Below are 12,306 nucleotides of genomic sequence, written 5' to 3'. Positions count from 1 at the left end.
CTCCCTGGGCAGCCTCTGCCAGTGCCCAAGAACCCTTTTGCTGAAGAAATTTTTCCTGATGTCTGATCCAAACCTCCCCTTGGCGCAACTTGAGGCCATTCCCTCTAATCCTGTTGCCTTTCACTTGGGAGAAGAGACCAAGCCCACCTCCCCCACCCTCCTTTCAGGCAGTTGTAAGCAGCGATGATGTCTCCCCTCAGCCTTCTTTTCCCCAGGCTGAACAACACCAGCTCCCTCAGATGCTCCTCATAACGCTTGTTCTCCAGCCCCTTCCCCAGCTCTGTACCTTTCTCTGGAGACACTCCAGCCCCTCGATGTCCTTCTTGTACTGATGGGCCCAACACTGAACACAGGATTCAAGGTGTGGCCTCACCATCGCTGAGCACAGGGGCACCATCCCCACCCTGGTCCTGCTGGCCACGCTGTTTCTGACCCAAGCCAAGATGCCACTGGCCCCCATGGCCACCTGGGCCACTGCTGGCTCATGCTCAGCTGCTGTCACCAACACCCCCAGGTCTTCTCTGCCCAGCAGCTTCCCAGCTGCTCTTCTCAAAGCCTGTAGTGCTGCACAGGGTTGTTGTGTCCCAAGTGCAGGACTCGGCACTTGGCCTTGTTGAACCCCATCCCATTGGTCTCAGCTCATCGATCCAGCCTGTTCAGGTCCCTCTGCAGAGCCTGCCTACCCTGAAGCAGATTGATACTTCCTCCCAGCTTAGTGTCATCCATGAACTTACAATGGGTACATTCAATCCCCTTATCTTGATACAAGGTGCAGTTACTATTGCAAGAAGTGGAAGATTTTTGGTTTAAGCTGAAGTAAAGTTCTATCCAAGTAATTTAATCTTTTGAAAGTCAGACAGAATGTCCCTCTGACCATGTTTTCTTCCAGGCAGTGTTTCTTCAGACCCTGTTCACTCTTTGGAGACCATCACGCCTTGTGCACAGTGTGATCTGTGCTGAGCAGCTGTGTCTGTTGCAATCCCCTCTGTTTGCAGCCTTTCCCATCTCCAATGCAGGATCAGGCAGAGCCGGAGCCAGCTCTGAATCAGCAACGGATTTGACTGCTGTGAAGTTTGTGATAATATTAAGATCAGTCCTTGGAAAGTAATGGAATAGGCATAAGGTTTCTGGGAGAATTGATCCCTGTTCATGTAAGTGGGAAATCCATCCTGTCCCAGCTCCCGGCTGCACAGGATTGATGGAGGTCGCTCCTTGTATTGCCCAGCCCTGCGTTAAAAGGATGCTGCTGTCTAAAACTCCAAAATGAGTCTTTGGAGAGTTTATTTGCTGGCACTTTCGGTATCAACCCAGAGCATCGATAAAGAAATTGAACAGAACTGGACTCAGCACCAACCCCTGGGGGACACCGCTTGTGCCAGACAGAGCCGCCCAGCCCGGCAGGCGCGTCCCGCTGCGAGTGAGGACCGGGATACCACCCGGCCCCGCTGACCCCTCGGCGGGAGAGCGGCGCTGGCTGAGCCCGGATTGGCCGGACAGAGACGGGTCCGCGGCGATCCCAGTCTCTGACTGGTGGACTCGGAGCGCTGCGAGTCTCTGATTGGCTACGCTCGCGGCACACCGAGCCTTTGACTGTCGGACTCGGAGGCTCCGAGCCTCTGATTATCAGTCCCGGGGGCGCTGCGATCTTCTGATTGGCGCGCTCGGAACACTCGAGCCTCTGATTGGCGCGCTCGGAACACTCGAATCTCTGATTGGCTGAGCTCGGGGCACTTGAGCCTCTGACTGGCTGAGCTCGGGCTCCCCGAGCCTCTGATTGGCGGAGGTCGCGGCCCGTCTCGCGGGCGGGAGCGCGTCAGTACGGCGGCTGGGAGGGCAAGCGCGATCTAGGGCTCCGCCCCCTCCTCCCGCCGCCAGACGGTGGCTGAGGAGGCAGCGGGGAGGGGATGGTGCGTCTGGCGGAGGCGGTGGCGGGCGTCGCTCCGGCTCCTCCATCACCCCCCCACCCCTCCCTCACCGCCGCCATGGGTGTCAGTAGGCCCCCCCGGCCCGCGCAGATATGAGGTACTGCCCAGCGGGAGGGGATGAGAAGGAGGAGGGAGGGGGACATGGGGACGACGCGACCCTCGCTGGGAGGCGCGACCGGTTCAACCCAGGCCAGCGGCGCGCGCCCGCGGCGGGTGAGGAGTGTGTGTGTGTGGGGAAGCAGCGGCGCGCGCCCTCGGGCGAGAGGAGGGGGAGCAGCGGCGCGCGCCCGCGGCGGGGGGCGTGTGTGAAGGGAGCAGCGGCGCGCGCTCGCGGGTGCTGGAGTGTGTGTGTGTGTCGAGGGGAGCGTCGCGCGCCTGCGGGTGGTGATATTGGGGAGGGGAGTGAAGTGGAGCGCGCGCCCGCGGGGGGGGTGGGGGGGGCGGGCGGGGGGAGCGGCGCTGCCCGCCCCCCCCGCCAATGCCCGGCACGGAGCGAGCAGCCCCCGCTCCATCTCCATTCAGCGCCGTGGGCGGGCGCGGGATGCTCCCCTCCCTGCACGGGACCCGGCGTCGCTGCTTGCTTTTTCTTGGGGTTTGGCCTGTTTCTTTGATTATTATTAATTTTTTTTTCCTTCGCTGTTCTTCTAATTTCTAGCAGATAGCTGCGGGTTTGGGGGCGTGCGGGGCCCGTTGTCGAAAGATGCAGCCACCGCTCCCCGGGGGCAGCCACATCCCGGCCACCCGTGTCCTCCCGGGAATCTCGGCCGCGGAACGCCAGGGGTGGGCTGTGCGGCCGCGGATTGCGGCTCTCCCTGCGCCGCCTTAAAGAACCATTATTCTTGCCGTCCCTTGGGGTGCCTCGGTCGCTGTCCTGCCCCTTGGGGAGCCTTCGTTGCTCCCAGCCCCTTGGAGAGCCTTCTTCGCTGCCTGCCCCTTCGGTGCATTGCGTGAAGGAGAAGGAATGCCATCCCTTACGGCTTGGAAAGGGCACACGGCCCGCTGAACCGAGGGAACGTTGTCAGGGCGTCAGGAAAAGGAAACCGATACAGGGTCGCGTTTTTTTGCCTCTTCGTTTATGTTTGCCTTGGATTATCAAGCAACTTTGTGGATAATATTTCCTGTAGACATCTTTTGTTCTGATTCACCTGTTTCTTTATTCTGGAAGAAATGTGGGGTTTAGGGGACAATATTTTCTATGAACTCCACTTTTCTGTGGGATGTGGATGGCATGATAGGGAAAAACTTCTATAGACCATTAAAGTAAGAGAGTATTGTTTAGTGTATAATTCGTGTTAGTAAAATAACTAGTGTTCCAGATGTCATAGTGTGGTAGTTATTAAAGCAAAAAATGCTCAGTTTTTCTCTGCCTCTTCCCACCCAGCAGTTCCAAGGTATGCCTTTTGTTTGGAGCTTGTATGGCAATATGTGTTTAGAGTAATAGCTATGTATATTAACAAAATATTTGAAGTCAACCTCCAAATATATACTTCTTTTTTTTTTTTTTCATAAATCAAAAAGCCAAACTGTGTATTTACGTACTGGTGACTCTGGAGAGTGTCAGACTGTGCCATGTTATTCCACCCTGTGTTAGACAACCTTTCTTTCTTTTGCCTTTTTTGTTCTAGTCACCAACGACTTCCCTCTGAGTATGGCCAGGTGATGTTTTTATACAGTATACTTCTTAACATACCAGTGAATTGATTAACAAATTCTTCTTTCTGCTTTTAAATGCTTGCGCTAATCTCTAAAGCCCTGCTTGAGGGGGTGAGGTACGGAAGGAGTCGTCTTGCAAGTCAGCTGTATTCAGATTTCTAGGTATGGGAGAGAAGAGGGTACTTGCTTGTGGATGGTGATGAGGAGGTATACTGATTGCATACAGAAGTACTGGTAAAGAAAACAGCTGCATTCTTTTGTTAATGCAGAATTTAAGGATATGCAGCCATCTATGTTTAGGTGTGCATCTAAGTCAAAGCAGCTTGAGCCATTTTAGCTTGCGTGATTAGCACTTGTATGCTCTCCCTGATTTTGGCAGCTTTACAGGGGTCCTGTTTCATACAGATGAACTCTTTCTGAACAGTTTCTCCAGTGTATTAGGCTGAAACCTCATTTGAGCTGAGCAGGCTGCTCTTTGCACTTGCTGCTTCATAAACCACACTTAATTCTTTCAGTTCTAGTGTTCCCTCTATAGTATCCCATTGTCTTTTGTTCCAGATAAGATCCTTTTCAGAGTAGCTGTGTTTTCTTGATAATTTTCCTTTATATCTTGGTTCAGTGGAATAACTACTTAGATACAGTAAAATAAGAACTGGTATCTGAAAATAAACCGATGACCTGCAGTGCCTGTTCTGTCTCTTGCTGCTGTTAGCTGTTTGGTGGAAAGTCTGCATGCTCTTTGCTTAATATGTCTAATTATGCAATTAGGAGAGATTTGGATTCAGGAAAGAATGTGAATCTAGCAATTAAATCATTCTAAATGATGATGTTGAATAGGCTTTTCTGGTCTATCTTTTTACTGTAATCATAGATTGTAATTTTAATTTTTAGTAGGATAACACCAGGAGTTAAAAGGATTCTGTTTGTAGAGCAAAAAAGGAAAATCAGGTTGTGGAAAATGCCAGCAATGGGTGGAAGAATGAGGAGATCGTAATCACGGACAGTTATCAACTATGACTATTTGTTAATGCTGACTTCAGTAAGAGTAGAAAAATCATAAGCAGAAAGATTTGTTTGTAGTACGCATTTCAGGTGAGGGTGGCTCAGTAGTTAGCCTGCATGGAATCCAAGAGATCAGATTTTATTTTATTAACTTTTTTACTACAAGAATAAACCAAAGATTGCTTCTGCTTCTGTTGTCTGCTGGAAACTCTGAATGCTCATTGCTATTGTATTTAATACAGCTGCTGAACTTGAAATGCCCCCTACACAGTAAGTTGCTTTTGTTTTTACTTGGGTAGCATGAAATTGGGTGGTGTGGTGGACAATTAGAAATTTGGTCTAGTCTGAGATCTAATGATAAATTGCATGTGCATGTAAAACCTTACTGTGAGGTGCTAAAGTTTCTGTATGATACGTGGCAAAAGCAGGCGCTCTCCTTTTAAGAGCACACTTTGTAAAAAGAGACTATAATAGATTCCACCAGTTACTTTCGGCTGGTTTTTGTGGTTGTAGGTATGTCTGGATGTTTTAATTGCAGATTGCAGTGTTCGTAACTATTTGCCAGTCCTTCATACAACTAAGCAAAATTGCATTGTTCTGGGGCATGCATGTAGATGACTAGTTAATCCACTTGTCTAGAACTGATCTCTCTAGATAGCTTGGTATGTAGGTGGAAGAGGTAGAGGTGATCAAGTTATTGATAGGCCATGCACCATTTATGTAACAGAGATTAGTTTCTAATTGCTGATCTTAAATGCTATTCTGCAGCTGAAACTGAAATCTGTCTACCTGCTTCAGAATGTCAGGGGATTAACTTCTTGGCCAGAATAGAAAATGAATGGATGTTAACTAACTTTGGGCAGGAGTGAAGAGAAGTATCCCGTGTCTTTCCCAGAAAGAAAGGGTCTTTTTTCTTTTCTTTCTGATGCAAAAGGTGCATTTTGACAACACTCTTTTCATTGCAATCAGTCAAAATGCAGAAAAATTAAATTATATCGTACGTACTTGTTTTGGTGTTCTCCTAAGAAATGTATTGAACTTACATGTGTTGGATCTTAACGTTTTCCATTTTCAAGTGTTATTTCTATAATAATTGAATTAATTATTGCTAATGTTATTTCAGTCCCAGTCTTCTTCTCTGTAAAGTCAACGTTTCACAAGCATGTATAAAATACATGTATCTGGAATTTTGAGATATTTAGGTTTCAAGCAATTAATGACTCTGCTGTGTTTTTCTTGTTTGCAGTAGTTCTCGATTTTCCTTCCACCGCTCTGTCTCTCGTGGTTATGTGTGCCCACAAGATACTTGTGGTGACCACAATTTTGACAGTTGAAGTCTAAATACTATGGATTTATAAGAGTAAGTTTTTGTGTGTTGGCAGTCTTTGAAAGTCACAGGCGCTTGATGGTATGTTCTTGTATTATAGATCAATGTTCTAGTACTCATTACAGATTAGCAAGATTAATAGTGCTATTAAAGTAATTTCACTGAAGACCTGTTGTCTCAAGAGTTCAGGTTTTCCTTTGTATTTTGATGAGTAGCTGCTCCTAATTTCCATAGGAATTCTCTACCTAAGTATCTTGTAAGGATCTAGACCTGGGGATGACTATTCTGCTGTAAATGATTGGACAGTGGTTCGTCTTTGCACCTTTTCAAGAGACAGTTTTACTTTCTGCATATAAATGCAAAGTTTGTAGAAAGTAGTTACCAATATACTTCCAATATATACAGAGGAAGTATACAGAGGACTCCTTGGATTTAAATCTCTGCTATCTGAAAGAGTGTTCACGGGGACCCTATCTGAAGATAGTTGAGATTTCTTTGGAGGACTCCTAATGAAACTCCTTTGTAGTACATGGCTTTCTATACTTCTGTATATAACTGTAAATAGTATTTACAACAATTAACAAACTTGTGAAATAATTCATGAGCTATATATGAGGACTTATAGTATTTAGGATGTTTTTATCTCAAAGTGCACATAATAAATCCAAAGTAGTATCTTTAGACCAGTTTACTAGTTAGCTGCTCTAACTATCCTTTAGCCATACTCTCCAAGAATGTTTTTGAAAAGTAATTCCCAGACTTTACGCCTGTGAACAAAGCAGTGGAAAGTGGAGTTTTTAATGGGATGTTTGGAATCGTAGTAACTTCCAGCTAGATTCACATGTGAGCAGGTAGTCTGGGTTTACCAAGATCCTTGGCATTTAAGTGCAGGTCTTGTCCTGTTCTTGTCCCCCACTTTTTGGAGAAAGAAGCTGTCAATTTATATGACTGTTTGGTGTTAAGATATGTATGTGGTTTTACTCATCAGTGTGTTAGGCATAACTGAATTACCTTCATTGTATTAACTGCCCATGCATTTCTTCAGCAGAATTTTTAAGGCTTAAAGGACTAAAATAAACAATTCTGCATTAAAATTAAAGCTGTGTATTTGAGCGCTCACTGGAGATGATGAGTGACAAGTAATGCAGAGCACAGATTTCTAGTTTCTCAAACCTGACTGATGACTTTGTTAGGGTTTGAAGACCACCACACAACAGCTTATCAGCAGGCAGCTTTCCTCAGCTTTGTAATCGGAGACATCTATAGAACTGAATTAAGATTTTGAAGTAAAGACTGCATGCTAACTCTTCAGTGAGACAGTAATTGTTTCAAGCAATCAATTTTGCAACATGTTACAAAGTAATTTGTTGTCAATAAATGTAAGAGATACGCAGATCAAATTGTTGCATTCCTTGTGCCATTCTAAGATCCAAAGGTGCCTATAGAATTGCACTGCAGAAACAAGAACTTTTATTTGTTTCTGATAGTACTGTTAAGTGTCTCAGTGTGAGTACCCAAAAACAGTGTATGTGAAAAATATTAATGTGATGTCTGGTTGTATGTTTAGGAAAGAGCAACCACCTATCTTGGGGAAAAAGAAAAAAGGTATCTATTGTTTTTTCTAAATAATGCTATCTTGTGAAGTATATACTAACTTTTTTTTTAAAGTAAGTTTTTTATAGCTCATGAGGGGTTTGGTCAAAACTTCAATGTTGTCTTTTCTGCCAGTCTTGCAACAGAATAGGATAAAGGCTGAGCACATCTATTCCGTTTCCTAGTTCCAGTTATATTATGCTATGTTTAGATATCAGAATCGCATTGTTAATCCCTCATCCTGCAAGCTGTTCGGTATGAACACATGCTTGTATCCATACAAAGCCAGCAACTAAAAAGAATCTGTTGCAATATATAGATGTGCCTGTGAAGAGTTCCTTGCAGGTACGTGGCCTTCAGCTGTCTGCTGATTCTGTATGGATTCCTGTGTTTGTAGTGAGGAGGTGTAGACAGAAGCTCTATTACTTAGTGCAAGGTTCCAATAACTTCCATAAATTTTCAGGGTATTTTGGGGAAGTGAGGTTTTTTCTTTTTTAACAGAGAATCATGAACTAAAGCTGGCAACTTCAGAGTTCTGTTTTGTGATAAAATGCCAGTAGTCTGATCATGTACCAAAGGGGATGGTTGTAATAGTTATGTTTCTTGCACAAAAATACTGACATTTTTACTTTGAATCATGCTTGAGTTCTGGTTGGATTAATTTATTTCTCTGTTTTTCTGAGGCAGACAGATAGGCTTCTGAGGAACTCGGGGATTGGCTTTTTTTTTCTAATTCTTGGTTGCTTTTACATAGGCATCCAGTGTAATTGGCTTTTTTAAGATAGTGGTTGTCTGGCCTGATCCTTTGGTGCATCTACTGCCTATGCTACTGCAGTGCTTAGTTTCCTAGTTCTTTGCCCTTGCCAGTCAACATTCTTCTTACCTCTTTTTTTTTTTTTTTTTCTGTTTTTCCTCTTGTATCTGTTCACTTTAGTGATCCAATGTATTTCAGCATTATCTGAAGACTGGAAGTTGTTCTTTCCCACTTAAGCTTTGTATTTTGATGGTTGTTGATTTTGTTCCGTTGATGTTTGTGAGAGCCAATCCCAACAAGGAAAGACTGTATAAAGTAAACTACTGGAAACAGTTTGTAGAGGTACCTGAAATACTTACAAAATTTTCTCACAAAGAAGCATTCCATTGTAATGTCTCTGTTCTGCAGTGTGTGCTCAAATTGCAAAATAACATAATAAACAATGAAGAGATGAGTGAAGGATTTCTTGTTACATTAGTGTGGAATTAAGTTGCTGTAGCTACGTCATAGATTTTGGAGGTATTTAATGACACATTTTGGAAACATCTGTTATAGAGCTTAGAAGTTTCTGCATGTTCTGCTGTTCTGTACTGACTCAAAACTGTAATAAGCAATACAATATATGCTCATAAAAGAACAAATGTAATAGCAACCAACTATTGAGCATAATATACTAGTTTTAAGAGAGAGAATAGAAATTAAGTTTGTCTTGTAGATTGTGTCTGCTGACAAATGGTAATGCTTCAAGGAAATGTTGCGAAGCTATGATGACATGGGCAGAAGGCGGCAAATGCATTTCATTTTTTGTGTGGTGTAGCACTTGACTAGATGTAATGGTGGCGTTACTGATGAGATCTGACTGGCTGTGGTCAGGAGTCAGTGATAGTTGGTATCAGTAAGTCTGTCTTAGTGTTGAAAATTCCTGTTTGCCAAGAGCCCTTCAGATGGTATTAGTGGTACAAACAGGTTGGACTTCTGGAGGGGATATTGGACTTCTGAAGAGGGGATCCTGTAGTTGATATAAAGTAGTTGGATCTTCCCACTCTAATAGTGTGTTCCTCCAGCTATTCTTTTATGGTCTCTGAATGAGACTTTATGATAGGAAGCTGCTGAGTGCATTTTCCATGCCCGGAACACGCTTCATTACCACAATTCTTATCAGAATAATCTGAACAGAGTTGAGGCTTGTGCAGCATTTTCACTTTAGGTTTCATGCTTTTTTGATTAATCAGTCATCCTTTTTTTGCCCAGTCAGAAGTTATGGATGAACCATAGGTCACATAGCTCTGTTACAATAACTGCAATCTGCTCTTGTGAAACAGAAGCAGGAAATACTCTAGATGCACTGCTGACTTTAACGTGGCAAACACAGCAATGGATTGATTCCTGAAATGTTTCACAAACCTACGTTTGGTTCTACAATTTAAACAATGCCTAAAGCTGAGAGGATTGCTTCAAACTTCCGTTGTCTGTAGATGATGCAAGCAAAACAGTTTTGCTTTGTGGGTTTTCTGGGGGAATAGGGAAAAAGATGCATGCTTCTGAGTCAAGTACTGAACGTTATTCTGAACTGCTGACAAATGTGGTGGTATGACTTTTTTTAAAAATAGCTCCTTTGTATTAACTAGTTGGGTGAAATTTAACCCAAAGAGTTTAATTTGCTATTATTTTAGAACTTATAAAGGAAACCGTGAGTACTTAGGTAATAACACAGAAGTATCCTTTCCTAAAGCTGTCTTCTAAGTAATAATAATACTTAAAAAAAAAAAACCTCACCAAAGTCTGCAGGAACTTGCCCAATTTCTTCTATGAACTTATATGAGACCTTGATATTTTGATGCCTGTTCCTATTCATCCTCTGTCTTGGGAAATATTACAAAGTGTTTTTTTTAATCTGTTTGTGTTACCTAAGACTTTTCAGGTGATGTCATAGGGAAGATCCTAGTTGAAGGCACTGGACTAGTTAGTGGTAGCAGTTGTATGGGATGTTATATAGAATTTAAAAGCTAAATTTGCATTGGGAGCCTGTTGCCCAGAACCAGGTGTTTGACATCTTAATAACAAAGAAAGAAAGGAATATTGGATAAACAAAAGCAGCACAGTATTTTTTTGTGTGTGCATGTCTGAGACTAGCATCTTAGGATCAGATCATCTCAGTGCCCTCAGTTTAGGGCTACGGATGTTGTGGAAGAAAACCAGACAAGTTTGAAAATAGTTCATAAAAGCTCTGTTCAAATGAAACAAGACCAAACCAAACAAAAATGCTAAAGGCAAGCCTTTTTGATTTGAACATCATCCGATCTTACAGTCTTTAATTTGAATACATTGTTTGTACATCAGAAACTAAATTTGATGTGGTATAGTATGTCTGAGTATTTAGGCACTGCCATTTGTTTATGCCGTTGCTTTTTATTTTGCCGAACTGGAGCAGAAGACTTCAGGTTTCAGTATTAGAATTCAGAATTTCATGGACAGGTGACTAACTGGTAGGATCTGGGCTAACTTCATTCTGCTCCTGCTTGTGTCTTGATATAGGCTTCAGAGTCCTTATTGAGGAAGGGGGGGATTAAAAGAAGTAGGAATATATAGAATTGCTTTTCTCTCTTTTTTTTTTTTTTTCTTTCTCGTTTCACCACTTGCTCAGAGGCAAGGATAAGAGAAGTGGAGCTTTGACCTTTTAGCGTCTTGGCGCTTATTAGTTGTTGGCTTGAGGAATTGAATGTGTTCCAGGGATGACATATTAGCTGAAATTTCAGCAGACTGAAAGACTATAGTCTTTTCAGCTGGTAGTTGTTTCTGGATACTTGGTAGGCTCCATTGATAGCTGAATAATAAACCCTCTGCCTATTGTGTGTTGTGGTTTATTTTTGTGGAGTTTTAAGGACTTTTGTGTAAGTAAAGGGAGGATTCTTCCTTTAGTGGTTTTGATAGATGATAAAGTTTCCGTAATCAGAAATTGCATGAAGCTTCAGAAATATTTTTGCATTTTATTCCTGCTCTACTTACTTCAAGCAGGAAAACGTTACTTGGTAACTCTACAGGAAATGGCATTTCCTGCTGGAGTTGCTTAATTCCTAGAGTTTCTGGAATTTATTATGGCTATGCCAAGTCCTTGCTCTTCCTGGATTACCTTGACACAATCCTGAATTCAGCCACCTGGGGTTTGTTAGGAAAAGCAAAGTAGAGGCTAGTTGAGGCAGGGTAACAGCTATGTTTAAATAACTTTCCTGAGTGTGTATAGGGAATATAATCATGATGTATCTCTTAAATCCTTATCTTCAAAATTAGGCATTCTGCTTTGGAAGATCAAAACAGTGACAGAAATTTAGTCCTCTTATTTAAAACACCACAGGCAAACCCTAAAAACCTGCAAGCATTATGCATCAGGAATGCTGACTCAGCTAAACTTTGTGCACTGAAATGAAATGTAGGAAGTCTGCATATTGAAGTTCTTGTGAAATTTCATTTCCTTTGTGTGGAGGCTTATTGTGCTTTATTATCCTTTCCCAGCTTCAAAAAGGAAAAAATGGGGGAGGGGAGAAAGAAATAAGTTTTTAAAAAAAAAAAGTTAATTGAATCCTCCAGAGAGAGCAGTGCATGCAATTACTTTCCACCTGAGATACTTTGTAGCTAGAGAGGTTTAAAAAGGCAGCAAATATAATGGACAAGAAAAGGGCAGAAGGCTACAAATAGTGCAAATGCAGCTTTCTAAACTTTGCTCATTATCCTTTTTAAGGTGGCAACACCAGTTTCTGTTTGTGTTGCAGGCTGCGTACAAGCCCTTGGAATTTTGGACAGTTCGCAGGTATTTTTCTGGAGTAGCTTAGATATTGATAATAAGCCACACTCTACAGCTTGGGAAGAGAGATGGCAAAACACTAGGTTAACAGCATCAGCCAAAGAGGGAAGAATGGAAACCTATCTCAACTAAGGTATTTTAAACAACTACCAGTTGAGTTCAGTTGTTATCCTTGTACTGAGTTATGAAACTAGATTAATGTAGTCTCCCAATAATTCCATTTTGTAGTAGCTTGGCTTTGTCTCTCATTAAA

General features: G+C 42.8%; 1 protein-coding gene across 5 annotated transcripts in view; it reads left to right on the top strand.

Annotated features, from left to right (window-relative positions):
- Nucleotides 1–1,872: 1,872 nt before the first annotated feature.
- Nucleotides 1,873–12,306, top strand: part of ITSN1 (intersectin 1) — a 133,389-nt gene continuing 122,955 nt past the window's right edge. For 4 of the 5 annotated variants that reach the window (XM_054052039.1, XM_054052037.1, XM_054052021.1 and 1 more), the window contains exon 1: nt 1,873–2,022. The gene's annotated coding sequence lies outside the window, so the exon portion shown is untranslated. Of the gene's footprint in view, nt 2,023–2,501; nt 2,518–12,306 lie in introns of those variants that run through there. The other variant, XM_054052029.1, reaches the window with a different exon arrangement.

This window comes from Cuculus canorus, chromosome 1 (assembly GCF_017976375.1).
Source record: "Cuculus canorus isolate bCucCan1 chromosome 1, bCucCan1.pri, whole genome shotgun sequence".
Classification (NCBI taxonomy): domain Eukaryota; kingdom Metazoa; phylum Chordata; class Aves; order Cuculiformes; family Cuculidae; genus Cuculus; species Cuculus canorus.
This window is presented reverse-complemented; position numbering and strand designations above follow the sequence as displayed.